The following is a 12,221-nucleotide window of genomic DNA, read 5'->3' as shown; positions in this document are numbered from 1 at the left end:
AAAAAAAAAAATATTTTTACTTTTTTTTAATTTTTTTGTTCATCACATGAACTTAGTAATTTTATCTGAAGGACTGGTGTTCTGAGTGAGTGAGTAACTTGTATAGCGCTACAAATGCGAGCTAAATCGCCTCAAGGCGCTTTTTGCATCCACTATCGTCCTGATCCTTCAGAAGAGGTAGGTCTTTCGTTTTTTCCTAAAAGTCCGATGGTTTTCTTCCATGCGGATGGTCGTGGGTAGAGCGTTCCAGAGCCGAGGTCTTTGGACTGCAAATCTTCGTTCTCCCTTAGATTTGTAGCGGGATTTGGAGGAGGTTTTGGTTGGTTGACCGGAGGATGCGACTGGTGACGTAGGGTTTTATTTTCTCGCTTAAGTATTGAGGAGCGTTTCCTTGTGAGCATTTGTGAGTGAGGCAGAGCGTCTTGAATGTGAACTGATCCTTTATGGCTAGCCAGTGGAGGGACCTCAAGACCCGGGAGATTGGTTCCCACGGTTTTTTACCTGTTACCAGTCTGGCTGCAGTGTTCTGGACGACTTGTAGACGCAAAATCTGGGTAGCCCTAGGTAGATGGAGTTTGCGTAGTTGAGTCAGGAATTGATGCTTGTTCCAACCACTACTGCTGTAGCCTCTTCCGGGATGAAGGGGATGAGTCTACGCAGCAGGCGGAGAAGATGGTGAGAACCGCTGACTACTGCTCCTATTTGTGCGTCATGTCTGAATCAAAGATGACTCCGAGGCTTTTGACTTTGTTGCTTGGGGTGATGGTTTGTCCAAGGATTGTGGGTGGTGTCCATGTGGTCCTAGAGTTAGCTTTTCGATTTGCGCGAAGGATAAGAAGTTCTGTTTTGGATCCATTGAGTTTGAGGGATCTTTACGTCATCCAATAATCGATCAGAGTGAGGCATTTTCCTAGTTCCTGATATTGGTCTTTTTTGTTGGTGATTGGAAAGTAAAGTTGCGTGTCATCACCATAAGAGGGACAGTTTAGGGCTTTTGAGATGATGTTTGAGAAGTGTTCTTCCTTTTTTTTCTTTTTTGAAGATTGCTTTGTGGTAATTCTTGTTGAGGGCTTTGTAGTTTGTGTGGTTTTCTTTTGATGGGTTTATCCTCCAGGCTATTTCCGCAATTCTGCGTTCTTGTTTCAGTAGAGTAAGAGTGTCGTTAAACCAGCCCGATTTGTTTTTGCGGATAAGAGCTGCGTTTCGGAGCGACTGTGTCTGCTGTTTGTAGTAATGCTTTGTTTAAGGCGTTGAGTGTTTGTTCATTTGAGTGGTTTTGATTTGGCACTTCTAGTTTGATCGATAGTGTGGTTTTGAAGAGTTCCGAGTGTAGTTTCTTGTGTGATCTTGTCCAGTGTATTATTGAGAGTTTCTGTTTTTGGAGGGTGGTGTTGGTGGGTAATATAAATTTGATTGCGTGGTGGTCCGTCCATGGTAAAGGCCTGTTGTCCAGTGTGTTGATGTCCATATTTTGTTTGAAGATGAAAATGAGGTCAAGAATGTGACCTGACACATGCGTGGGAGTATATCAGTTGATGCAGACCTAATTTTTCGAGTTGGTCGAAGCAGGCGATGGGGTCATTGGTTGAGTTGGCCCAGAGGTTGAAGTCCCCGAGTAGCAGCAGGTTTTTGGTTTTTCAAGGTATATGTCGAGATGAATTTGAAAGGTATGAGGAGATGCGTCTTTGGTCCCGGGGGTCTGTAGCATAGCAGTATGTGGACGGTTTCTTCAGGTGTAGTTTGAAGTTGCAGAGTGACCTCCTCTTTGTCCTATTCTTTGCTCGGTTAGGATGCAATAGTTCTCAGTCACTAATTCTGTTAGGATGGAGTTACAGTCAGGTGTTCGCCAACTTTATGTGATAAACAGGGAATCGAAGTTGTGGATTTCCTGTCTCTGCTTGACTGCAGATCTTGTGTTGATCAGGGTGCATGATAGATGTTGTAGTTAAAGCGGTGACTTCCTGTTTTTGGTGGTTGATTGACAGTTGATTCTTGGTAGTTCTTTCCGTAGTGTTTTTGAGTGGAGGTTGGTAGAGTTGAGGCGATATTTCTTAGACTGCGGAGGGTGTCAGCTGAGTACTTAATGATGAGCATGGTGGGAAAAGGCTGATGGTGATGTGGTGATACGATGATCCTACCGATTAAAGCTACGATGATGTTAGGGTGATGATGCTCCTGTAGGTGTGGTTGATGATGATGCTGAAAAGATCAGGGTTTGACAAATTTGCTTGGAATCTAGGAGCCAGCTAAAAAAGTTAGGAGCCAGAGAACGCACCCCGTCACGACGAGCTTGCGCGCAGAAGCGAACACATACGTAAGCAGCGCCCGCATATGTAAACGGTGTTCAGACCACACATGTGAGGTATCGCCGCGATTGGTAGAGCAATAATTTGTAATGTAACTCAAAACATGCAACCTGTAGATTTTTTTTTTTTTTAAACGTCGCCTATGAAGATTTTAAAGGGTAAAAGTTTGTCGGCATTCCACGAGCGGACGTAATTTTGAAGCGTGACATGTTGGGTATGAATTTACTTGGCGTAACATTATCTTTCATGATATTAAAAAAAAAAATGGGGATAACTTTACTGTTTTATTTTTTAATTAAAAAAGTGTAATTTTTTCTCAAACTGCGCTTGTAAGACCGCTGCGCAAATACGGCGTGACAAAGTATTGCAACAATAGCCATTTTATTCTCTAGGGTGTTAGGATAAAAAATATATATAATGTTTGGGGGTTCTAATTAGAGGGAAGATGGCAGTGAAAATAGTGAAAAATGACATTTAGAATTGCTGTTTAACTTGTAATGCTTAACTTGTAATACCAACGGCCACCACCAGATGGCGCCAGCTCACACAAGGAAGAGCTGGGGACTTCACAAGGCTGCAAAGCCGCGGCCTTAATTACCGGACATGACGGGCTCCCCGCGATCGAGCGGCGGGGGAGGTGGGGGCCTATTCCGCCGCGATCCTGGGGAAAAGGCGCTCCGCGGACTAGGCTGAAGCCGCGGTCTCACCTAAAACATCCTGCCCGCAGCGATCCTGGGAAAAGGCCACGAGCGTCAGATGCTGCTCGCGGCCTTTTCCCAGGATCGTGGCGGGCAGGATGTCTTAGGTGAGGCCGCGACTTCGGCCTAGTCCGCGGAGCGCCGGTCCGATGGAACAACATTTTTTTTTTTTTTTTTTGCCCACCTTCCAAGCCAAGTCGCCAGGACGCTATTTCTAGTCGCCCTGGAGACCGGGATTTGTCGAGCCCTGGAAAAGATGATACCCCAATCTAAACCTGCTGTTTATCAGATTACCGCTACCCATTTGATTGTACAACGGAAGTGACGTTCCAAACATTAAAATTCTTACTTCGAATGCGCGATGCGGTCCACATGCTTTATGATCTTCTGTGCAGCAGTGTTCTGATAGAACACCCATGCAGACATCTTACTACACCCAGCTAATGATCCATGATCCTGACGGGTCACCATATGCGGATCGGCACACCACGTGATCCGCAGAAATACAGGTAATCTTTGCTTTGAGCTTGCTAACCTATACTGGCTTCCTATTGGATGCTGTCAAGGTGGTAGCGTGGCCGAGCGGTCTAAGGCGCTGGATTAAGGCTCCAGTCTCTTCGGAGGCGTGGGTTCAAATCCCACCGCTGCCAAGTATTTTTATTTTTAATTTTTTGGGTACCGAAGTCCTGTGACTATACTGATCATTAATATTGTGCTCAAAACAAAACCTGTTCACCTTAACCACTTGCCGGCCACCGCACACAGATGTACGTCGGCAGAAGGGCTCGTACGGGCAAATGGGCGTACCTGTATGTCCCTTTGAATTTGGCGCCGTGCGGGCACGCGTGCTGTCATGTCAGTGGTAGCCCCCCCCCCCCTCTCCCACAGAATCGCTCCCACACTCAACCCCTTGATTGCCCCCTAGTGTTTAACCCATTCCCTGCCAGTGTCATTTATACAGTAATCGGTGGCTATTTATAGCACCGATCGCTGTATAAATGACAATGGTCCCAAAAAAGTGTCCGATGTGTCCGCCATAATATTGCAGTCCCGATTTAAAAATCGCAGATCGCCGCCATTACTAGTAAAAAAAAAAAACAAAAATGCCATGAATCTATCCCCTATTTGGTTGGCGCAAAAGTTATAGCGTCTACAAATCAATAAGCAATTATTGCTATATATTTTGGGGGATATTTATTTGTTGTTGTGTGGGGGTGTTTGTGGGTGTGTTTGTTTGTGTGTGTGAAAAAAAAAAAAAAAAAAGCAATATTTTTTTGAATTAATGCTTTTTTTTTTTTTTTGTTTTTTTTTTGTTTTGTTTATAGTGCAAACAATTAAAAACCACAGAGGTGATCAAATACCACCAAACAAAAGCTCTATTTGTGAGGGGGGGACGTCAATTTTGGTTGGGTGCCACGTCGCACGACCATGCAATTGTCAGCTAAAGCGACACCGTGCCGAATCACAAAAAAAAGCTCGGGCCAGGAAGGAGGTAAATTCTTCCGGGGCTAAAGTGGTTAAGCACCCGTCCACACACTTCATTGTGGCTTGCAAGTTCATACAACAGAAGTCTATGCAAGTCGCAATGAAATCTGCATAAAGTAGTGCAGGAACCTTTTTCGAAGTCGCTGCAACATGAGTCGCGACAATCTGAATGGTTCTATTGCCGACAATGGGGAGCAGTTTGAAACTGACAAAACACACCGGTATGGACGGGGGGGTTAAAGCAGTCCTCAACTGAATCCGGGCGCCAGGTCGCAATTGCGACAAGAAATTGTGACCTGGGGAAGCTTAGGGCAGCTGAAGGCCGCGAAGCTGCGGTCGCGGCGCGCCTGCCGGTAATTGAGGCTGAGGCCTGCAGAAGGAATCCTATGAGTGGCCATCTTGTGGTGGCTGTTGGCATTTCAGGTTACATTACAAGTACCGGTAGCAAAAAACAGCAGTTCTAATGTGTTTTCTCTCCCGTTCATGGACGGACACAGCAGCAATTGACCTTAGGGTATTATCCTCCCTTTTAGGAGATTGACTAGGCAGAAAAAACTGCATGTTAAGTAGGGTTGTCCCGATACCACTTTTTTAAGACCGAGTACAAGTACCAATACTTTTTTTCAAACTTTTTTTAATGTCATGTGATAATTTTAATAATGGGCACGACAGGGGGCACTGACGGGTGGATGGCACTGACGGGGGGGCACTGACGGATGGCACTGCTGACCACTGCTCTGTCCACTACACTATATACTGACTTGTCTAACCTCTCTCTCTGGCTGACAGTCTAACCTGCAGCTTGTGTGTTCAATCAGCCTGGAGGAGGTGAAGAGAGGGTGTCCGGAGGAGAGGGGGAGTCTGGAGGATGGGAAGACAGAATATCGTCCGGAGGCTAGAAGGAGGCGGCACCAGCTCCGCCGTGATCACGGATAACCCCGCCCGCCGGCCCCGGTACACACTATTCACAGGAACATTCACAGGAACATTAGGGGGACGAATCCGGCAGTGACGCACCCTGCCTGGCATCCCCCTAAATGTATGCACCCGGCGCCGTCCACGCTACCCCACTGGCTCCACACCCTCTCTCCGTCCGCTGACTTCCGGGTATCGGATCAGGCATCGGGAGCATTTGTGCGAGTACAAGTACTCGCACAAATGCTTGGTACCGATACTAGTATTGGTATCAGGACAACCCTAATGTTAAGTGTTAAACTCCACACAGTACAGTACCTCACAGGGGGCGGTTCCTCCGGGTACATCCCCCCCATCCTCTGCTCTGCAGCCCCAGTTTTTTTCTGCCTAGCAAGGAGATGACATGGCTCCTCTGGGCCCATGTGCTCTGGATTTTTTATTTTTTTGCGATTTTCTTGCTTTTCTTTTCGTTTTTCCTGCATTTTTGGATCCTGAGATCTACAATCAACTGCCGACTGGGTGACAGGCTGGATCCTCGATCCTTGTAGTCCCCCTATGTTCAGCCATTGAGTGTGTACTGGCCTTTAGCTACGTGCTGGGCCGTCCACTTCCTTCCCCCGTTGCTCCAGGGGTGGCTGGTGAGCTATACGCTCCAGGGCACACATATGACCGGGCTCTATGTCTGTGTGTCGGGCCGACAGCCATGCCGTAACTGCGCGGACGTTGGTTCTTTCTGGGATGTCTCCAGCTGGTGGTCGCAGGACGGGTAAGTAGCAGTCCCCTCGCTTGGGCAGGGTGGCGCGGCTGGTGCATTCCTGGGGAGGTCGATTGGGGGTCTGCCCTGCTTTCCTCTTTCCCTTCCTCTCCCTCCTTCCCTGTGTTCTGGGTGGTCAGCCATGAGGTGAGGGGGTCCGCCTGGGGGGCTCCATCCTGTGGCTGCTATCGGGTGTGCTGTGTTGTTTTTATTACTACCGTGTGTGTGTGTGTGGGGGGTGGGGGGGGGGCCTGCCCGGGGGTCCCTGGTGATCGGCGGCCATTTTCTTGAAGCCCGCATGCTGTTTTTGCATGTCGGCAGCCATTTTGGATGGGGTTTTTGCCTCTAGTGGCTAGAATAACGGCGCAAACGGCTCCAACACACTTCCTAAGGGACGGCACAGCACGGACAGTGCTCTGAGGCAGACAGCAGCAGTACAGCCTTTTCTGGGGGGTCCCCTGTTCTCTGCTGCGGCTGGGAGGGTGGCCTGTGGATCTTGCCTTGCAGTCCAAGGGCGGCTATTGCGTGGGTCAGCATGGTGTCCGAACCGGATGCTTCTCACCCAGACATGCCAGAATTAACCCTTAGTGCCCCTGTTCCTGCGGTCTCTGTGGATCCTATGACGGCAGTCCTTGAGGCGTTTGTTGCCAGGATTGAAGCGGCGCGTGGCCAGAGAGGGGGGTAAAAAGTGCCCCCCGCCTTCTTTTGGGGATGCCTCTGACACAGAATCGGGCCCTGCTACTGCTTCCGCCCCTGGTTCCGTGGTGTCGGAGGATGCAGGCCTAGTCCACACGGACAGTGAGGATGACTCTGCATCAGGGTCAGCGCATGATGGAGCGCTAGTGGGAGCTCTTATCACTGCGGTGCGGGATACTCAAAAAATTTAGGATTCGGCGGAGACATCTGAGTTGTCGGTCCCTTTTGGGTTCCGTAAGCCGGCCCACACTCCAAAAGTGTTTCCTTGTGTTCCTTATCTGGAAAAAAATGTGTACAAGGGAAAAAAAATTAAAATTCTGTTCCGAAATGCTTTGCAGTCCGTTATTCTTTTGAGGAGGAAAAAGTGAACCTCTCCTCCGTCAGTGGACCCCCCTGTGTCCAGGCTGAACAAGGCGACCACGTTGCCTGTGGAAGGGGCTCCGCTTTTAAGGACCCCGCAGATAGGAAAGCTGAGGCTGTGGCCCGCTCCATATTCAGTGGTGGGGTCGGCGGTAAGACCGGTTTTGGCCGGGCTCTAGTGTCGCAGACACTTACTGAACGAGGCTGTGCCTCTCCAAGTGGTCTCTGAGACTGCAGGGCCGCCCGGTCAGGATCCAGTCGGACAACGCCACAGATGTGGCGTGTGTCAATCATCAAGGGGGCACACGGAGCTCAGCTGCAGCGGCGGAAGTCGCTCACATCCTCCGGTGGGCCGAAAAGAACATTCCGGCTCTTTCGGCCGTGTACATTCTGGGGGTACAGAACTGGCAGGCCGACTACCTAAGTCGCTAGACCAAGGAGATTTTTTTGCTAAACCCGGATGTGTTTCAGAGTCTGTGTCTGAAATGGGGCACTCCAGACGTGGATCTTCCGCGGACTAAGGTTTTTCTCTGAACAATAAAAGAGGATTGCTCAGAGCTGGATTAACTCTGGGTGGCAGGACTGGACACAGATGATAGGAAATCTTATACTGTACATTGTGACATAAAAAAAATATATATAAAATGGGTTTACATCCACGCCCAAACTCCCAAAAATGTCAGTTTATCAGCTTCAGTATAAAAAAATTTGTCCCAAATGTTGTTCATGCAGAAAGCTGCTGATTGATGTAAACATTATATTATGGGTGGAACTCCTCTTTAATGTACGGTAATTGTCAATAAAAGCGTTTAACACTTATGAAATGCTTGTTATTACTTCAGTATACCATAGTAACATCTGACAAAAAGGTCTAAAAACACGGAAGCAGCAGACTTTGTGAAAATGAATATCTGTGTCCTAAAAACTTTTGGCCACGGTTCTATAAACTTATGTTTAGGTTTAAATGGATCTTGGCTAGGTTTATTATATGATTGACATGCACAATCTATAATTGCAACCAGCAGGGGGAGCCCTAGGCTCATCTTCTGTTTCTTCTCTATAAAGTAAATCCATGATTTGACACAATTGTCATGTGTGCAGCCAGTATAAGTTTCCAAAATGGTGGTTTCTATAAATGCTATCCAGTTTAACATTTTATTTGTATTTGCCACGTTCAAATATGGCCTAAGACCCCGTTCACACCTTAGCGTTTTGTAGCTTGAAGCCTGAAGCTACAAAATGCAGGAGGAGGAAAAAATCAATTGTTCTCTATGGAGATGGTTCACATCTCCACTCCAAAACGCCTGAAGCTCAAACAAGTTTTTTTTTAGGCAGATTTGGGCATTTTTCTGCTTTTTACATTTGGTGACCTTTTTGACCTGTGTAAAATTGCGGTAAAATTGCACGACTTTCTGCCTGAAAACGCTATGCTCAGGTGTGAATGGGGCCTAAGTCCCCTTTCACACTTATACGACTTGTCCCACAATTTCGGACTGCAAAATCGCATGACAAGTCATTCTCCATGATTTTCAATGACTTCCATTCATATTGGCCCGACTTTAAGTCGTGCCGATTCAATGTAGTCCCTGCACTACTTTGGTCCAACTTCCATGCGAGTTGATGTCCATAGACCTAAATGTTAAACCCTCAAGTAGCATTCCAATCGTACCTGAATAATAGACATGATTTCAGTATGACTTTGTAAGCACAAGCAGCTTTTTGACCCTTGTCCCACCCAATCCTTTCAACATAGTAGCCCCTCCCAAGCAGTGGCGGAATTATCAGTGTCGCAACAGTCGCACTTGCGACTGGGCCCTGTAGTTCCGCCACTTCAGGGGGGCCCGACGTCCGGCTGTTTGCCCGCGTGAGGTGCCCGCCTGACTGTGTGGTTTGTTCCGCCGCTGGAAGGGGGGCTTTCGCCCGCTGAGGGAAGAGAGAGAGAGAGAGAGAAGGCAGAGGCAGCACAGCGTTGAGAGACTGTGTACCGCCCGTCCCCGCCTATCCAGAGACAGAGAGAATGAAGGGGGCGGACACTGAAAAACACCTATTGAGTGAAGGCGGGGGAGGAGCTTTCCCCTCTGCGACTGCATCGACTACCTGTCCCGTCGTACCCATGAGGCAAGGCATTCCTGGAGGAGGCACAGTGACAGATTTCTGAGGGGGAATCGATTGATTGCTGGTAAGTCCTGTCAAGTGCCATTTTGCACTGCAATCGATCCCATCACCCCACCACCGCAGATCTCATCCCTATCCCCCCCATCATCACTACAACAGAGGTGGGGGGGGGGGGGTGAGGTCAGTGGTGGTGGGGGATGGGATCAGTAAGAGGCAGAGGTGGTGGTGGTTTGATGATGGCACTACCACTGCTACCACCCCCCCTCGAGTACCACTGCCCCCCACAACACTACTGCTGCCACCCCCAACACCACCGCTGCCACTCCCTCAACACCGCCGCTGCCACTCCCTCAACACCGCCGCTGCCACTCCCTCAACACCGCCGCTGCCAACCCCCTACAACACCGCCGCTGCCAACCCCCTACAACACCGCCGCTGCCAACCCCCTACAACACCGCCGCTGCCAACCCCCTACAACACCGCCGCTGCCAACCCCCTACAACACCGCCGCTGCCAACCCCCTACAACACCGCCGCTGCCAACCCCCTACAACACCGCCGCTGCCAACCCCCTACAACACCGCCGCTGCCAACCCCCTACAACACCGCCGCTGCCAACCCCCTACAACACCGCCGCTGCCAACCCCCTACAACACCGCCGCTGCCAACCCCCTACAACACCGCCGCTGCCAACCCCCTACAACACCACTGCTGCCAACCCCCTACAACACCACTGCTGCCAACCCCCTACAACACCACTGCTGCCAACCCCCCTCAACACCACTGCTGCCACCGCTCAACACCACCGCTGCCACCCCCCCCTCAACACCACCGCTGTCACCCCCCTCAACACCACCGCTGTCACCCCCCTCAACACCACCGCTGTCACCCCCCTCAACACCACCGCTGTCACCCCCCTCAACACCACCGCTGTCACCCCCCTCAACGCCACCGCTGTCACCCCCCTCAACGCCACCGCTGTCACCCCCCTCAACGCCACCGCTGTCACCCCCCTCAACGCCACCGCTGTCACCCCCCTCAACACTGCCACCCCCCAACACTACCGCTGCCACCCCCCCTCAACACCACCGCTTCTATCCCCCCCAACTCCACCGCTGCCACCCCTTCAACACCACCGCTGCCACTGATGGGGGGGCCCTTCATGATTTCTTGCACTGGGGCCCTGAAGTTTCTAGTTACGCCTCTGCTCCCAAGCACATTTTTCTAGCACACATTCACTTCCTGGTTATTCCCTCAGGAACAATGTGCTCCAAACAGCCCAAAAAAAGAGTTGTCCTTGTCCTATGCTTCTCCTCTTCTTCTTCCTCATGCACTGCTACTGCTGCAGCAGCAATGGCAACTGCTGTGGCAATATATTGAGTAGAAAACATTTTCTGTCAAACACAACACACCACAACAAGCAGGAAGCAAACAAGAACTGGAAACAACTTAGGCGGGAAAAGGAATTGCCTCACACCATGTATGTTTTCGTTGGTTAATGCCAAAGTTGTGGCAAAGTAGTACTGATGCGAAATCGCGGTAAAATCGCGGCAGATTCCCACGACTTTGAAGTTGTACAAGTGTGAAAGGGACCTAAGGCAGGGTTTGACAAATTTGCTTGGAATCTAGGAGCCAGCTAAAAAAGTTAGGAGCCAGAAGCTCACGCGCAGAAGCGAACACATACGTGAGTAGCGCCCACATATGTAAACGGTCTTCAAACCACACATGTGATTTATCACCGTGATCGTTAGAGCAATAATTCTAGCCCTAGACCTCCTCTGTAACTTAAATTATGCAACCTGTAGAATTTTTTTAAACGTCGCCTATGAAGATTTTAAAGGGTAAAAGTTTGTTGCCATTACACGAGCGGACGCAATTTTGAAGCGTGACATGTTGGGTATCGATTTACTCGCCGTAACATTATCTTTCACAATCTAAAAAAAAATTTTGATAACTTTACTGTTTTGTTTTTTTATTAAAAAAAGTATATATTTTCCAAAAAGTGTGCTTGCAAGACTGCTGCGCAAATATGGTGTGACAGAAAGTATTGCAACGACCGCCATTTTATTCTCTAGGGTGTAAGAATAAAAAAATATATAAATAAATAAATGTGTTTGGGGGGGTTCTAATTGGAGGGAAGGAGATGTTTTACTTGTAATGCCAACGGCCACCACCAGATGGCGCCAGGTCACAAAAGGAAGCTTGGGCCTTCACAAAGCCGCGGCCTAAATTACCGGCTGTCGCGGGCCCGCCACGATCGCGCGGGAGGCGCACGGAGACACAGGATCCTGTGCCGCCTCACCCGCCGCGGCTGGTAATTGAGGCTGCAAAGCCTCCGCCTCAATTACCGGCGGGCGCCAGGTCACAATTTCTTGTCGCAATTGCGAACGGGCGCCAAAATTTTGTCGAGCCCTGCTCTAGTGATTTCTAAAGATCTAGATCTTTGCAATTTATCTGAAACAAGTACCCTCAAATCCTTCTTCCCCAGCAATACCAACTCTATTGCACAACTTTGTGTCAACAACAAAAAGAACCAAAGGAAATAACCAGGACTCATGGGATCCAAAGAAAGCCTGGAGGAAATTCCCAGAACTCACGGGAGAAAAGGGGGGGGGGGGTATCCGGGACTCCATGGGGGGCCAAAGGAAGTATCCGGGACTCCATGGAGCTGAAGCAAATGTTAGGTACACCTGGGTGGAAAAGGGGGCAAAAAAGGAAAAGTGTACTTGGCCTTTAAAAAAAAGTTGGAAGAGAAAATACAGCTTTCAGAGGTGACATCACTGGGCCTGCTTCCGATATCCTAAGAACGCCATTCTCACAAGAATTTTCTCCAGAACAGTGCTTGAGCAACCTAGATCCTCATCTCCACCACAGTGAGAAACAACTGTTGGGT

The 12,221-nt window shown here is 49.2% G+C and overlaps 1 non-coding gene across 1 annotated transcript; it reads left to right on the top strand.

Moving 5' to 3' along the window:
* Positions 1 to 3,572: 3,572 nt before the first annotated feature.
* Positions 3,573 to 3,654, top strand: TRNAL-AAG. The gene has a single exon. It is a non-coding gene; the product is annotated as a tRNA-Leu (tRNA).
* Positions 3,655 to 12,221: the final 8,567 nt, after the last annotated feature.

This window comes from Rana temporaria, chromosome 3 (genome assembly GCF_905171775.1).
Source record: "Rana temporaria chromosome 3, aRanTem1.1, whole genome shotgun sequence".
Lineage (NCBI taxonomy): Eukaryota > Metazoa > Chordata > Amphibia > Anura > Ranidae > Rana > Rana temporaria.
The sequence above is the reverse complement of the archived record's forward strand: the minus strand, read 5'-3'. Positions and strand labels throughout refer to the sequence as shown.